Consider the following 16742-nt stretch of genomic DNA (forward strand, 5'->3'; position numbering starts at 1 on the left):
AGAGAGGGAGCACTGTGGATCCATTCCTTAGCCAAGCTGGTGCAGCCTGCAGGCCTCGTAGGGAGCTCTGTCCCTCCCAGCCCTTCCTGCCAGAGCTGATGGTCGAGTTGGAGCAGCTGCTGCTCACTGCAGAGGGCAGTTTGTAGATGCCAGGTAATGGAGCTGGTTCATGACTCAGCTCCCAGCACCTTCAGCTTCAGCCATTTCAGTGAAGACTGAGGTCTCTCTGTCAGCTCAGAGAAAGAACAAGGCTGGGCTTCCTTGTGGCAGCTGGGACTGTCTGTGTTTCAAGCTCTCCTGGGTGCCCTTTGCACTGTGGGGGCTGAGACTTTATCAAGATACTTCAGTGTTTTGAAACACACTTTTGAACACTTGGAATGGTCCCTGTTCTTTTAAGGGCAGATTGCTTCAAATTGCCAAGTGAGAGTCTGCCTTTCAGGCCATCTTGGACAGCCCCTGGTCAAAGGACAATTGCTGCCCAAGGGAAAGGTGCAGAAGGGCCAATATTGACTGAGCGTTGCCTTTGCTTCCCAGACGCCATCTGACCAACATCTCCAGGAGGGCTGCCCTGCATGGCAGGAAGAGACAGGGGAGAGCCTGTGACCATCAGGCAGGTAGAACTCCTCTGTTTGTAGATATGTTTATAGATTTCTATGGTTCTGTTTATTAGTGGTTATAGTTCCATTTATAGATGATAGTGTTCTATTTATATGGACATAGCTTGATAGATCTGTATAGTTAAATGTGGATATGTATATAGTTATAGATGTGATATATTTTATTATACATTTACATTTATAGATTTTCAGAGTTAGTTTTTTATATGTGTAGAGTAAAATATTTATATATATATATATACACATATGTATGAAATTACACTTATGAATGTGTATAGTTATCTAGTAAGAGCAATAGGAATGTTTAGGTGGAGAGATTGATGGATAGATTGCTGTTTGTGTAGGCCTAGGCTGCATTTTTAGCTCTTTCCCCCCTCGGCTGCCTTTTTCACCTCTTGCTTTTGCCCCGGTGCCCCCTGTGTCCCCTGTCCCTGTGCTGGGTCCGAGCTGGTGGCCGGGCCGGGCGGAGCAGCACTTCCAGCCCCGGCTGTCCCTGGAGCGGTGGGAGCTGCCGCTGGCCCCAGGCACTGTCCCCTGAGGAGCTGCTGAAGGACGGTGAGACAGAGGGGGCTCAGGGGGCGCTGAAGGGACGGTGACCCTGAGCTGCTGCTGGGGCTGAGGGCTGTGGGGCAGCCGAGGGCCATGGTGGCACTGAGGTGACAGGCAAGTGGCACAGGCTGGCAGGGTGGTGGGTCTCAGGGGACGGGATGGGTCAGAAGGGACTGAGGGGGGTGAGAGGACTGTGAGGGGCTGAAGAAACTGAAGGGGGCTGGGGCTTCACCGAGAGCATGGCGGGGCTGAGGGGATGGAGGGGGCCAGCAGGGAGCACAGAGGGCTCTGGGACTGCAGCTCTGCCAGGCCTTGGAAGCAATTCCAGAGCCTCCACTTCTGCCACAGGTGCCATGAAGACCTTGAGGACAGCCGGAGACTGACAGGAGCCAGCAGGGAGGAGCTGAAGGCCAGCAGCAAGAGCAGTGAACGGGGACCTGCTGCTGCCAGCCTGGAGAGAGCCCGGGTGAGGCCACAGGCCCGGGGAGGCAGGTGGGGCTGAGGGTGCCGTGGGCTGTGGCCGTGGGCACTGCCCGGCGGGGCAGGAGCGGGCCCTGCCCGTGCTGGGGCTGCTCAGCGCAGCTGCCCCGGCCGGCACAGGGGCTGTCCTTGGGCAAGGCAGCTGTGCCGGCAGGGCCGGGAGCTGTGCCGGCTCTGCCGGGCTGCCGGGGCTGCGGGACAGTCCCGCCGCGGCTGCGCTCACCACAGCCTGGCCCGCTCGGCTGCTTTCTCTTTCTGACCCCCCTGGGAGGCTCTGACATTTCCTCTTCCCTGATGGAAGTGCAGCTGCTGCCAAGGGAAACGTCCCCATACTCACTCAGTGTTCCCTTTGCTTGCCAGGTGTTCCATCTGCTGTCGCTGTCCAGGAGAGCTGCTCTGCACAGGAGGAGGAGACCGAGCGAGAGGCTTTGAAGATGGGGCAGCTGGGGTCCCTCTGCTTCGAGTGCTCTTTAAAGATACACAGACTTGAACGTAGCCACAGTTTATTATATGTGTATTTCCATATGTGGACTGCTATTTGTATGTGTTAATTTCCATGTGTATATTCTTATATTTATGTATATTTATTTTGTTATTAATGTATGCTATGTGTATATATATATATTTTTTTGAAATTACATATCTGTGTATAAATTTATCTATGTAGACATGGATATTGTTATATCTGTGTTAATTTCTGTTTCCTGTGGGTAAAGTTGTGTAGGTATCTCTTTTGATACAATTTTTGTTATATGGCTTTTAAAATAGGAATACTGGTATTTGTATAGGTATATGGGTCTATTTTTAAATGCATACTTATCTGTTTCTGAATGTAATTCTATTTACATATCTATGGAGATATTTTTGTATTCCTAGATGGGCTTAATCCTTGTAGTAATATGTAATAAATTAAGTTGTTAAACACCTAATTGATCTTTGTGTATAGTGCGTTGTTGTGGAGGTTGGCAATAAAGTAACTGAAGTTGGTATTTGTATATTATTACATAGAAAGGTTGTAATAATAGAATAAATTCCTGTTTTTAACCTAAATTGAGATTTGTATAGTTCTGTATTGTCGGCGTGGGTGTAGCACTTTGTAATAAATGACATTTTTCAGCTGCAATTGATTCTCGTGTATTTGTGGATCAGCAGTGCGGCTGTAGCAATCTGCAAGAAATGCCATTTGTCAGCTGCGATGGGTGTTGTGTGATTTGTGCTACCCAAAGCCATGAGCAGATGGAAATGCTGGAGGATTTTGGCCATGCAAGTCTCCGGCTATGCCCAGCACATGCCCCACCTGCACTCAGGCTGGGCAGGGGAAGCGCAGATTTGGGCTGGCAGCAGAGCCCCACCTTGGCTCAGAACTCGCTGCAGAGGCCTGCTGAGAAAATTCCGGGGCTCCACTGAGAGTAGAACTCCAAGCAGGAGCAACCCTGGCAGGAGAAATCATTCACAATGAACAAAAGAGAGAAAATGTGGCCAAGCAGATGTGGGGATGCTCTGTGAGGCTGATAAAATGCTCTGAATCACCCCTGCCTGGGCACGTCTTCTGCAAGAATGTTTTGTTAAAAACTGAACACCTCCCATGAAATACAGATTGCACTTTCCCCTTCACTTACCTTGCTGTGTAGTGGAGACACTCTCTCCTTAGCACTGAGAATTTTTGCCCTTCAGCACCTCACATTTAATCAAAGATGGTGTACTACCACTTGGCACCATCAATGAAAATAGCCCTGCCCTCGTGGCAGCGTTTGCAAAGTCTTCCCTCCTCCTGTCCCCACATCTGACAGACGGAACCATCCCCTCCTGTCCCAACTGTGCCTGAGCTGAGTGAGGGCTCCAGGAGCTCAGGAGGCTGCAAGAGCACCGCACGTGGGAAGGTTTTGCAAAGCTTCCTAAGCACCAGTAACCTCTGGGTTTGCCAGTCTTCCCCTGCAATATTGTCCTACTCAAGAATGATCCTGGAGGACACTGTGCCTCCAGCTCACTCAAGTGAAGTTTGTTTTCTTCAAGGCTTGAATAGAGGAAAATGAAACTTGTGGTTTTTAGAGTGAAATTTGGGGGTTGGTGCGGCTGGGTTTGCTCCACTATTTGCTGTGGAAAGTAGGGTAAAAGCTTTAAATTCCCAGCAGAAGCTGCCTACCAGCCCACACAGAGCTGAATGAGGCCCAGGTGGGCTTGCTGCATGCTGGGCCAAGGGAAAAGCTGGAACAAAGTCCCCTTTTATTGCAGATGGAGTGTGTACTGGTGTCTCCAGGGCTGTCTGTGGTAAGACACGGCAATCCAGCCAGAAACTGTGGATAGGAGAGTTCCAACAGCAACCTGCTTCTCCAGGGTGAGGGACGAGGCCAGCCCAAAAGCCTGGAAGGTGCTCTGGGCACTGGAGAAGGCCAGGCTGTCCTTGTGCAGGGACGGCCTTCAAAGGGCACCTCACACCTTGTGCTGCTGACCAAGGGCAGCTGGTGGCCTTCCACAAAATGCTTCTTTTGTCCAGCTCTTGGAAAAGTTCCAGCCAGCAACAATTCCTGCTGCTCACACCAGCCCTTTCCAAGCAGGAGGAATTTCAGCAGCAGCCTGACAGCTTAGTGGCAGGAGAATAAAATAACTGAGCGTTATCAACTCTCTGTCAGAAGCCACATCCTCAGCCCCTCATCTCCTCCAGTTGTCTCAGACATGGAGGAAGCAGCAGGAAATCTCTGATCCTGGAAGGGAAAGCAGAAGGAGGAGAGCCAGTGGCTGGTCCCTGGGGCCTTGGGAGCAGTGAGAGCCATCCAAAACAGGATCTCTGCTGGGCTGTGGAGATAAGAGTGACCAACCAGCAATGCTCTGTGCGAGACTGGAGCCAGATTACCAGAAGCAGTTACACTGATTATTGAGCTCCACAATTAGAAATGCACAACAACCACTTAGGTGACTTCATCTGGCCATGATCTTTAGCTGCAATGCCAAAATCTCATCAAATATGTTGCTATCCTTTAAACAAGGAAGGAGAGCACAAATACCAACAATTCTCATCAGCCTTCTGGCTTGGAAAGACCATTTAATTTATGCTCCCTTAGCTGTCAGCCTAAACTCTGCTGTGCAAACCTTAGGTCTATGTTGGACCTCATAAACTTCTTGAGCATCAACTTAGGTGCAAACCTGCTACAAAACCCTTCAGGCACCACACTGATTTAGAGTGGCAGGACTTCACTGTTCCAGCAGAGAATTTTATTCACTTGCTCCTGCAAGTCATTTCCAGAGTGGAACTGAAAACAGTGCCTTGCTATCTGGATGTGATAGGATTTTCCTCCTGTCCCAACAGACAACAGGGGAAAAGATTTGTTCCTATTATACCATTACATCGAAATCTTTGGTTTGAGAGCAAACGGAAAACGTTCCTTTAAGAAGTAAGTTCTGCCTGGGCTTTTTGGCATGAGGACAAACTGGGGTGTGCTGGCAGGAGCAGCACTGTCCCTGTGGGTGCAAACCCCCTGAAGGATGAACAGGCTGCTGTCACAGGGGCCACACCTGCAGCATGAAAAGCCACCGTGCCATTAACTCGATGCAAACTAAACACAAGTGACACAGCTCTGCATCCTCAGCAAGGACTTGCCTCTGCAGAGATGTTGCTGACAGACTCAGCTCTTGTGTGCAAGTGCTGTTAAATTGTCACACAAATCAACCACCCCTCCCTCTCTTGTCCTTCTTGGCGTCCGGCTGCTGAGCTGCTAGTGAGAAAGAAGAGGCAGAGTCCTTCAGGGCAAACGGGGACTTTGCAATGGGCAGAAACTTCCTCCTTTCTTTTGTTTTCAGTGACAACAGAGGGGTTTGTCTTCAGTGCCTGTGTCAGCAGGGAAATTGTGCCTGCCCATCACACCTAGGATCTGAACAACCTGGATTTTTATTGGTGGAAAACCCACAGTGACCTGACCTTCTGCAGGAATATGGAGAGAAGAGTCAAAAGGGATTCCTGGAATGTTGCAATAAGCAGATAGTGGTCTTAAACATATATAGATAAAAAGGCATAAAAGCTCATAAAAGCGTATGGAACTGATGCAAACCTAATAAAAAGTAGCATTTCATTGTAATAAAGAGTGAGGGTTGCAGACCACAGTGTGAGAAATAGCTACTCACTTTTCATAGTTTAGGAAGGTTTATTAAACCTTATCAAAAATACAACAGAAGACTGAATAAAGAAAAAAGGTTACAGCACCGGCAGCAAAAGATTTTCCTTGCCATGTGCTCAGCCCCCTCGCGCTGGAGGCTTTCCCTTTTGAACCCTTTAAGCCCTCCCAAAGTTCTGTCCATCAACCCCTTCTTCGCTGTCCAGTGGTGGAGATCTCTTCCTCAAATTCTGATTGGGGCTCAGGTGTCGCCATAGTGACAAGCCAGCCCTCCCAGATGTCCCAACCCCAGTTTTCCCTTGATAACCAGGGCATGGGGTGCAGCATAACTATAAATCTATAAAACTTTCCTTAAGTTATATACATGATATTTGTCTATTACTTGTGAGAGTCAATCATCACATTACTCATCTGTCACAACAGGAAAGGAAGTTTCTGGTGGGAGGAACACTGGTTTTCAAGGTAGGACCAGCTGTTGAGGTTTGATTTGTTCCCTCTTTAGATTACAAGGAAGTCATGGTGTTCCAGAGTAGAAGCTGGTGCCAAAAGTTTGAGAACAGGGTGTGATAAGATCACCAGAGTATTTTATCTGTATCTAGGAAGAAGCCCTGCAGAGCTTCTCTTTGGCTTGGACTGAAAGTAGAAGTCCTGTTTTTTCCAAGAATTTTGATCTCTTGGTGTTTTGTAGAAAGAAAAAGAAAGCCCCAAACCACCTGAAGTATGCATTGAGGTGAGGTGTATCACAGAGGGCTGAGGGCTCAGCAAGGCAAGAGACCCTCCTGTAATTTAAACTGTTCGTTCAATAATAACAAGAATTTCTCAGGACAGGTTGATTTCAGCAGGCACCAGATTCCCTCTTCTTGTTCTGGCCTTTCACATATCACTAAGGAAAGGTGAGGCTGTGTCATTCCCATTTGGATTTTTAATTCTTCAGAAGTCAAAACTGAATTCAAGTCAGGTTCATTAACACTGGAATTTACATACTTCTAAAATCTTGTAGTCTTTTATATTTGCCTGGAGATTTCAGCTTGTTCCTTGACAAGAAGAAAAGACTACATATGGTAATAATCCTTTTTTGTTATGAAACAGTTTTCAACAGAAAACAGGGGAAAATGGCATTGAACACATCATGACTTGGAAGAAAGGTGGCTGCTGCAGCAAATACTTACCAGGACAAAAAGGCATGAGCTGTCATTCTTTATGTTATTGTGTGTGCATGAAATACTGTTACTAAGCCTCTGTTTTCAAGAGTATAAAACACACAGTGCAATGAGAATCTCAATTTAATCTCCTCACCAGTACAACTTGTGCTGGATACTGAGAGCCCTGTTTAATTACTTTAATGCTTTGATCATTCCTGTCAATGTTCAAAAGCCATTAACCATAGCATTCAGTCTCTGGCAGATATTTGGTCTTGAAGGAAAACTTTTGACTAATTCTTTTCCTCTCTCTTTTAAAACTCACTGGGCTCAGTTAATATCAAGAGCTAGAAAGCCAAAGCCTGTGGGAAAGCACTATTTATTGTAGCAAACATCTGTGTTGTCAGAAAATGTCCTTTAGATCAAATCAGAATTTCCAAGGCCTCTATCCTCTCCCTCTCTCCCTTTCTCTTTCCTTTTCCTCTTTTTTGACCTTTCCCTTCCCCTTTCTCATTCCTTCCTCACTCCTATTGTCTCTTCTTTTCACAGAGAGAGGTTTTTATGACCCATCCCCTTCAGAGGGATTTACCAGCCCTTCATTAACTCTGCCAGATGCTGTTTGAAGGTGTTCTCTGCGTTCTCTGAGAGGCATCTCTGCACCATCCTGCCCCTGCAGATGCTCTTGCTTGGTGGCAGAGGCTGCCACAGCAGTGCCAACAGCAACTGTGCAGCCAGAGCTGCAGAATTTGTCACTGCTGGCCTGAAAGTGCCAGCCCTGGATGGAAATATCAGTAGGAGCTCACGCTCTGCCTCCCCGTGCTGACAAATCCCTGGAATCCCTCCTGCTGGGCTCTGTGGCAGCACTGCCAGGGGAGGCAGAGGATGTGACAAATCCTCAGGGACCCCTCGGGCTGGCTCTGGGCAGCAGCACCTTCCCTTGGCCCATGGTCAGTTCTGCAGGCAGGTGCGGCCCCGCTCCTCAAAACACTCCTTGCTTTTTGGGGGAAATCCCTTCAGCTTTAGTCATTCAAGGCTCTGAAAGGGCCCAAAGACTCAACCCTCTTTTTCTGAAAAAGCAGATGATGGGCAGTTCTTCTGCCCATGGAATTAAAAAGAAATTCTTTTGACCCAAGTAGCCTCCAAGCACATATTTTGTGAGGGAATTACTTTGCCACACATGGTGCACTTTCCCTCTTTCATTGCTAACAAGATCCCAGTGTTTGATGCAAACAGCCCCAGAGTATTTTCATGAATAGCTCACAAAATTGCTCACAATCAACCTCTGGAGAAAAGCAAAGTGTGTTTTCTAATGTAACCAATTAGTTTGAGTTTTGAATGTTTTGCATTTGCAGCTGAGGCCCTGTAAGCAATTCTAATTGTTGTCAGTAGGTGAGGTACTTCTCAACAAAGAAATAAGTTTTACATGGCATTTCCTAATGGATAATGGTCATAAAAAAGAATGGATGTTTGGAGAGTCTGTTAGTATAATGTGGTATGTTCAAGGTGTCACACACACACTACAACATCTCTTCTTTATACTTCTGTTTTATAAATACATAGGCCTAAGAATTTATAACTTTTATTTGGCTTAAAAGGTCAAAGACTCAGTAGTAAACACCTGTCTCGCCTCCTGGACCTCCGTTCTGGCCATCCAGGGCCATAGGGTGCCACTTCAAAAGGTATTTTCCAGTCAACAGTAGCAGACATAGGCCCCAAGGCACCAACCTGCCCTCTTTGTGTATCATCAGCAATAGAAATTAGTTCCTTCCAGTTTCCAAATGTCAAAATGTATGTATTTTTGCATGGAAACTATGATGACTTTTGCTGATGTTTGTAACATTTCACAGGGCCAAAGATGATTAAGATTTCTGAAGTTTTACAAAAGAGAGATGCAAATGTCACAGCAAGCATAGCAAGGATGAAGGTTTATTCAGCCTGAAAAAACCCTCTCTTGCTGAAGTCTCCGTAGAATCACAGCTTGATGCAGAGTGCACGGGTACCACCTCACCCTGTCCATGGGCCATCCTGGAAATGCAGAGATGCCAGCCCCAAGTCTGGTCCTGTGCCCGTTCCTATGCACAATTGTCTCCAAAATCTGCAGCAGCATGTTAGGAAAATTAATCCACAAACACCAGAGGTTTATGTCTAAAAAAGGAGACAGAGGAGTCCTTTTACTTGATTTGAATAAAGGGAGAGGCCATGGGGCATTCCCCTGGGATCTCTTGAATTTTTGGAGGACACAGCCTCCTTTTTATCCCAATTTCCCGGCCCCATTTCCCTTCTCTCTTTCCCCATTGGCTGAGGTACTTGAGAGGGACAGACTCCCCAATATGCCTGATACCAAAGATTTCCCTCTGATGTATAACCCACCCTTTTCATTTTTAATTCTTATGGAATGGAGGGGTTTTTCGTCCCCATTGTTTCTTTCATCTTTCAATGTCCAGTTTCATTTATCAGCAAACCTAAAGTTTATTTGTAAAAGCAAATCTCTTTTTCCATTCACCAATCAGTGGAACCCTTCCCATTGTTAGTTTTATCTCCCAGCAGACCCACAGCTTGTCTGTAAAGACAAATGCACTATTCCTCTCACTAGCTATCCCATAACTTGCCTTTCTGTGCAAACACAGAGGTTTCAGTTGCCCACCTTTCAGAGACTGGAGCCTGCCAGACCAGGATGAGCATTCAGCAATGTCTACTTGAATTATCTGAAGTTTTCAATCCAGAAGCCCAAGCTTATGAAGTGTGATTCCTCATTTAATTTTCTATATTCAAAACTGATTTTCCAGATCTACTCATGAGATTGTTCTCAAGGTCTGCTGAGGATATGGAATGGTTTGGAAAGCAAACTAAGGAACAAGGCACAAAAAAAATGTTACAGGGCCAGGGAGAAAATGCTAAGGGGGGAAAAGGGCAATTGTGGTTTTATTGCACTGTTATTAGCTTGCAATTATATATATATATATATGAATATATAACTTGCAATTACTGTGGGGTACTCAACAGTTTATTCAGGTTGAGAACCTGAGTCAAAAGTTTATTACTTCATTCCTGAAGCTGCACACTTGAAATTCTTCAAGTTTGTACATCCCCGGTGAATCCTGTATGCAAAATACTTGAAAACACATTCTTTATCTGAAAGGAAAAATAGATTTAGGCATCATTGCAAGCATTTTGAAAATTCATAGATTCTCAAAGTACTAGGTTAATTCCTGAGACTATTTTTATCTTTTGCTCTTGTGCTTTTTGTTGTCTTATTTCATATTCCGTTACTACCTGTAACCTACATTAATCCTATCTCACTTCAGTGCAATAATAAAGCAAATAATTACCCAAGGGATGAAAAGAGTCTATTCCTCACTTTCTTGCATAAGGATGAAAATGGAACATTTCAGGGACATCAACAACTCATTTCTCTTAATAGTACCCAAAAAAACCCGCCCCCCCCCCAAAAAGCAGCAAGCTTTAAACACTCCACAAATTCTGGCTGAAGTAAGAAGCTCACAAAGGGCACTAAGCCAGGGAGACGTGCACACCATCACCTCATCTGACAAAAATGAACCTGTTTCTCACCACCAGCCAGTTCATAGACCCAAACTCCATCCCCAGCCCCATGTGGAAGCAGTGCCAAGGCACAGGAACCGGGAAGTGTCCCAGGATGCAGAGATAATGCTGCCAGCAGCACTGGCTCAAGCACATTGAAGTTAAGCTGTTGCTGTACAGCAGTTTCTTCAGACTGCTCGGTTCCATGGTCCTGGCTGCATTGTTCACAACAGCCACTTCAGTACAGGACCTGGTGTAGTGAAAAGTTCTGGAGTTCTCTTTCCTGTCTCGTAAATTCCTATTTCTCTTCTTCTTTAAGACACCCGCAACTTGAGACACCTCAGGAGACAACACTTAATTGCAACCAGTTCCCAAAGTGAGCTTGTAAATTATGCTCTATGTTTACATTATCTACTATGGGGATTTCAAAACTCGAAGCTGTTATTTTTTTCAGTTAAAAATGCCTGCCAATAAAAAGCTGAAACTTGCCAGCTTTAACTCCAGAGGAGAATACTCTCTGTCCCAGACCACCATCCAAACACACCCTTGCTTGGGTACATACAGCTCTGGTACCTTTTGGGTATCTTGAGTGCAGAATTAAAAGATCCAAGAACAGGGGTACAAATACAAGCACTTGTGAAAACTACTAGAAGCAACTAGGAAATTGTTGGGTTGTTTAAATTTTATAGGAAGAATTAACACAGCAGTAGTAGAAATCACCTTTCTACAGAAGCAGCTCTCACAACTAGCACGCTTAAGACTGCACCACAAGTAGTTACTAGGGGTGAAATCCAGTTGTTACATGCCACCAATAGCATGTGGAACTGCTGTAGGAAAATACCACAGACACATTTTCTTCTCTTTTTCTTTCAGTTCCAAAGGGAGTCATAAAACCTGTCTGGCTCCCTGGGTAGCTGTGTTAACACTAAAAATACTGACCAGCAGAAATGATTGCAATCACACTCTATTAAATGATCAATCAAAATCCAAATTATCAAAAATGAGAAAAGATTTATTTATCTTTTTCTGTGACCAAAATACGATCCTCAAAACCACCACAGCCAAAGAGACAGCGTCGAGCCCGGGGTGGGCGCTGGGTGAACCTGGATCCCACCTCTATCGCATCGGACCCTGCCCGTTCATTGCTCATGAGAGCCACTTCTTGCAGGGATGCTTTGTACAGTTTATTATGCCCAAGGCGAAGGAGTCCCAGTTTCTTTTGTAACTCTGCATATTCATAGTTGGTTCTTTCCCTGTGCAGAGCTGGACCATCGCCATTTCCTTGTTGATAGCCAGCGCTGATGGATCAGGGAAGTCGGGTATTCACATGGACCTTTCTGGCGACTTTGGCCATCTTGATCGATGTTATCAACAGGGCAATGATCGCTCTGAGGTGTCTTCCCATGACTGGGATAATGGTGATCATTGTGCTGGGTGCTCTATTCATAAGCTAAGTGCTGATTGTTCTCCTGCTGCCTTCAGGAATTTCGGAATCAGAATAGACGTCTGCCTCTCGGGCTGCTTGTGGTAAGAGACTTGTTTGGATTTCACAATCTTGATGAAATACATGCTTTTAGAGCATGAATTATTTCCCAGCATATATTACGACACCACTACAATCTTTCACAGAAGAAGGCAATCATACAGATCAGTGTATGGTCAAATTGCCCCCTAATTCTCATAAAGTCCATCTACTCTGGATACCCTTACTTTGTATTTTTGTTTCTCGGTCATCACAGAACTGAGAGCTGCAAGAAAAAGAGAAAGAAATATGAACAGTCCTTGAGTAAGGGAAATACTGGACTGTCAAGAAACTAAAAATAGTTGATAGCATCTGTACCAGGCAATTTCTTTTACTCTCTACCAGTGTCCATTTCAGGCATCCTGTTAGCATAACTAAGAATTTTGCAGCTAAATGCAATGGGCTGCAATTTGAGAGGCCTACAAGAAAAAAACCTTATCAGACTTTTTTTCCCCTCAAGTGACAGGTACAAATTACAAAATTAAAGGGCCTACAGAAATTTTAAATTTTCTAATTTTAGAAAAACAAAGTATTAGCATCAGATTCCACAGGGATAGAGATATAGGAGCAGCAAGGAAATGCTCCCAGAAATGGTTCCTAGCCTGAAGAGACAAGCTAGCCGCAGGAACAGGACAGAGCCACTTCTTTTAAAATGTGTGAATTACTGAATGCAAGAGCCATTGGCCCTTTCAGCTTCTATTTTTAACAACAAGTAAGCTATTAACTTGTGTTTATAAAGACTTTATTTGGACTTTAATGTTTTTGAGACAGCTTCTGAGCAAAATACAAAGAAACTACATTACATATTAGTACATGCAGCATTTAGAATAGCAACTAAATAGTCCTATCTCATAGTTCAATGTTCAGTTCTTCATAAATTGTGATCAAGTCCATGAAATGCAGTACCTAATCCAGTTAAATGCCACCTACACCTCAGATTTGCTTGTGTAACTAATATTTTCCACTCCACTCCCTATCCCTTCTCTCACCACAGTCCTCAAGCCCTCAGCCAGGCACAAGCCAACTTCTCACCTCAACTGCTGTTAGCAATTACCAAGCACCTGTTGGTAATTACCTGAGCACCTGCCCCACCCACAGCAGCTGTAGGTCCCTGGCTGCCGGGAGAACAGGTCTGAAGTGCAGACCCGAACACCACCAACCCCGCACCAAAAAAAAAATAAAATTACGACTTTTCTAAATAATTTGAGACTAGTAAAAGATCAGGACATGGAGGGGCTTGTTTATCCCCTTTAGGCCAGTCAAGAAAAAGTTTATATCCTTCTCTGGAAAGGGAAGACAGGGGTTTTTCTTGAAGCAGAAGCATGTTCTATCAGCCCCCTTCCTCATTTGTCCCTGCTCCCCAGGAGGCCATTCACTAGGCATATATAGAAATATCTATGTCTGAAAACACATCTACATGAGTGCATGACTTGCACTGGTGCAATTTAAAGCATAGATTTTATTGCAATAAGATGCAGAAATCTGTTCCAGAAGAGGCACATCTTGTGGAGCTGTAAGGACCCTGCCAGCACATCTGCTCCCAAAGCAACAATTCCTGCTCTGCAGTGGCTTAAGCGGGCTGAGATGGAAGTGTTTCTTCATCAATGCATAAACCACAACAAAGCAGTGGTGACAAGCCTTTTTTCCAAGTCTGACTGATGGTTTGGGAAGCAGGTTTGCCTGCAGAGGGCACACAGAAGCATGACACGTTTGCCTACTGTGCACCTCCAATTTCCACACCATCATATCACTCACTGCTCGGTCACTGAGCAAGCTGACAGTGTATGACAGGTTATCCATCCTGCACAGAAAGTCACAGAAAGAAGAAGAGAGGAAGAAAACACGGAAGATGACAATGCAAAAGAAGTTGAAGAAGTGTGGCAAGGATTGAGCATTAAGGGACAGAAATAAGAAGAGACCATACCCTTGAACTGTAAAATCCTGACAGGAAACTGCAAGTGCTTGCATCTATGAGTTCACCACCCAGACTTGCATGCTTCTCCACATTACCATTCTTTCAAAAATTTTGCTTCCTGGACAAGCTGCCAGGTCTCCAGTACCAGTCCGACCTCCCTTCCAGCAGTCTGCATCTGAGCAGAGAGTTGAAAATAGATCAGGGATTACCTGTTACGCTGTAAGCATTCAAGACAGCCAAAGAACTTTGAGGAAAAAGGCCATACTGAGTGCCCAGGACAAAGAGATCTTAAGAACTGGAAGAAGGAAGTATTGATTGAGGGTCACAATTATGTTGAGTTTTAGCCTTTCAAAGGTTTGTTGCTTTTCTACTGAAAACTGCAGGTGAGAAAGCCTAGGCAGAGAAGGGAAGGAGAAGCTGTGTAAACAAACCCATAGCTGTATACAAGGACAGAAGCAGATTTCTTCTTCACCAGGCTGAAGAGAGTGGTTTTATTATTCGAAAAACAAAAGCCAAACTACCCCAAGTCAAATATATATTCTCCCACTACATTTAGACATTACAACAATTAAAAAGCACTATAAAACTACTGCAGTAAATTAGTCAGTTAGGAACAATAAACAGGGCACAGTTTAATAGTATCCATATCTATCTTTGGAAAGATGAGCAATTACAATCTGCATCCCAGCTCGTGCTCAGGATTTACTACAATCTCAAATAACAATAAAGTCAAACACAACAGATGACTGCTGTTCCTACCTTCTGCTTTCCAAACAGAGTTTTAAATGATAGTTTATTGCAAAATCAGTCTCAAGTATGTTCAAGGCCTTGGGAGCTCTCTAAGCTTATTTAACAACAGAAATAAAAACTATATCTTTATAACAAAGTTATAAAGATCACAATTTTAACATCACACATATAGAATCCATTTTAATATTTGTGTAGAGCCAATATTATAATATGATAATTTGTATATAACAATCGATTAGTAATATTGCTGAAAGAAGGCACACTTTTCTAAATACCTACTGGCTTTGGTAACTGCTCAAGGTAATGTAGATTGGGCTGTACTACTGTTTACTCATCTTTCTGTGGCACAGAAATCTTGGATACTTTAGTGTGTACATCTGTAATTCTGACATTTTCTGAAATGAAAGCGAGAGGAGAAATGGGCTAAATTCAGATACCTGAAGTTACGTATCAACATTTGCAGACGTAAATCAAATACCCAAGGAAAGCTTTTCTATGGGAAGAATGCCAGAGCAAGTTAAAATATGTATTGATAAGAATAATCAACACAGTAGAAATGAAGAGCATCTGCACCATAGGAGAGAGGGTATAAAATCACACTCTGCATCAAGAGAACATCATTCGTATTTCTTCACAGCCTTCTCCCTTTGCATGCCCCTCTGCAAAGTGCAAGGGGCCCCAAGGACTGAAGGAGACACAGGGAGTCAAATGGAGACACTTGCACCGATCTCACTGGGGGCTCCTGGGGAAGCACTTTCCTTGGGAATCAAGCCCCTCTCTTCCAAGGGCACCTCCCCAAATGTGTACATTTCCTGGGGAACACCATCACACCCTTAAGTGCATGGTGCAGAGGTTCACAGACATCACAACATAACCAATATGATCCAGTGAAGCTAAAGTTATTATTCCTAAAAAGACTTTTTATAATAAATCTCTACTGTCCATGTGTCTCTAGCTAATACAGGATTGGTTTATCCTAGCTGTTCACACATCTAAAACAGAATGCTGATTGGATCATCTAATTTTTCACGCATCTTGCTTTGGTTGTCTGGCCCACCCATGGCTCACTTTCCCAAGCTTGCTGACAAACTTGCTGAGTCCTGATGACTCTTCTTCTTGTATCTTTTTCAAGAATATACCGACCCCATTTCTGAGTATGTCCATAATTCATTCTTTGTGAACGTGTCCATTGTCCATTATTACAAGCAGGCCGGATTGTGCATCGGCTGAATATGGCCATTGTCTTGCAAAAACTCCTCTGTTCTGTCTCTGAGCCAGCATTCGAGCCGGTTAAACAAAATCCTCCATCTCACGCTGTAAAGAATGTGGAATTAGAGTTGGAGTGTGACCCTGAAATAGAAGCAGCTCAGAAACTAAGGTAGAAAAAAGTAATTCCAGAAACTATTGTAGAAGGGCCTTTTCTCTCAAATGATGGAGAGGCTTTTCCTGTAGTAACTAATGCTGCAAGTAGAGTTTGAGAACCTTTCACTTGGAAGATTTTAGAAAAGTTGAGAGTTGCAATTTCACAATTTGGTTGAAAATCCCAACTTGCACAGTCACTTCTGCAGTATATTTTTACATCTAACACATTAATTCCAGCTGATGTGCATACCCTAATAAGACTTATAATGCCACCCCATCAGCAGGTGATGTGTCATAAAAGCTGGGAGGAAAAGTGTGCTCAGGAAGCACCTAGAGTGCAGGGTGATCCTCTGTATGGTTTAACAGCACAGCAGTTACTTGGCCAAGGGGCCCTGGGCTACTGGACTGCCCAGGCTAGGAGCATTGATCAAGTCTTGCAGATGAGCCAACAACTAACATATAATGCTATCCTTGCACTTCCAGATGGGTTACACACCATGTCTTTTACACAAATTCACCAAAGAAGAATGAAGACTTTGATAAATTTTTAGACAAATTGCATGAAGCTATCTCTAATAATTCTGATTTAAATTCAGACACAAAGATACAATTGTATGGACTTTGGGATTATTACTCCATTCCAAATAGCTTTCCCTTCAGTCACAAGAGCCTTCCATCTCTTCCAAAAATTGCCTGCTGAAACTCTTCTGCTCCCTTCCAAATCAGTTCACTACTCCAGCATAACTCTTGAAGCACGGACAG

The sequence above is a fragment of the Agelaius tricolor genome, unplaced genomic scaffold (assembly GCF_023055355.1).
Source record: "Agelaius tricolor isolate 1412-34295 unplaced genomic scaffold, bAgeTri1.0.p SCAF_65, whole genome shotgun sequence".
Taxonomy (NCBI): Eukaryota; Metazoa; Chordata; class Aves; order Passeriformes; family Icteridae; genus Agelaius; species Agelaius tricolor.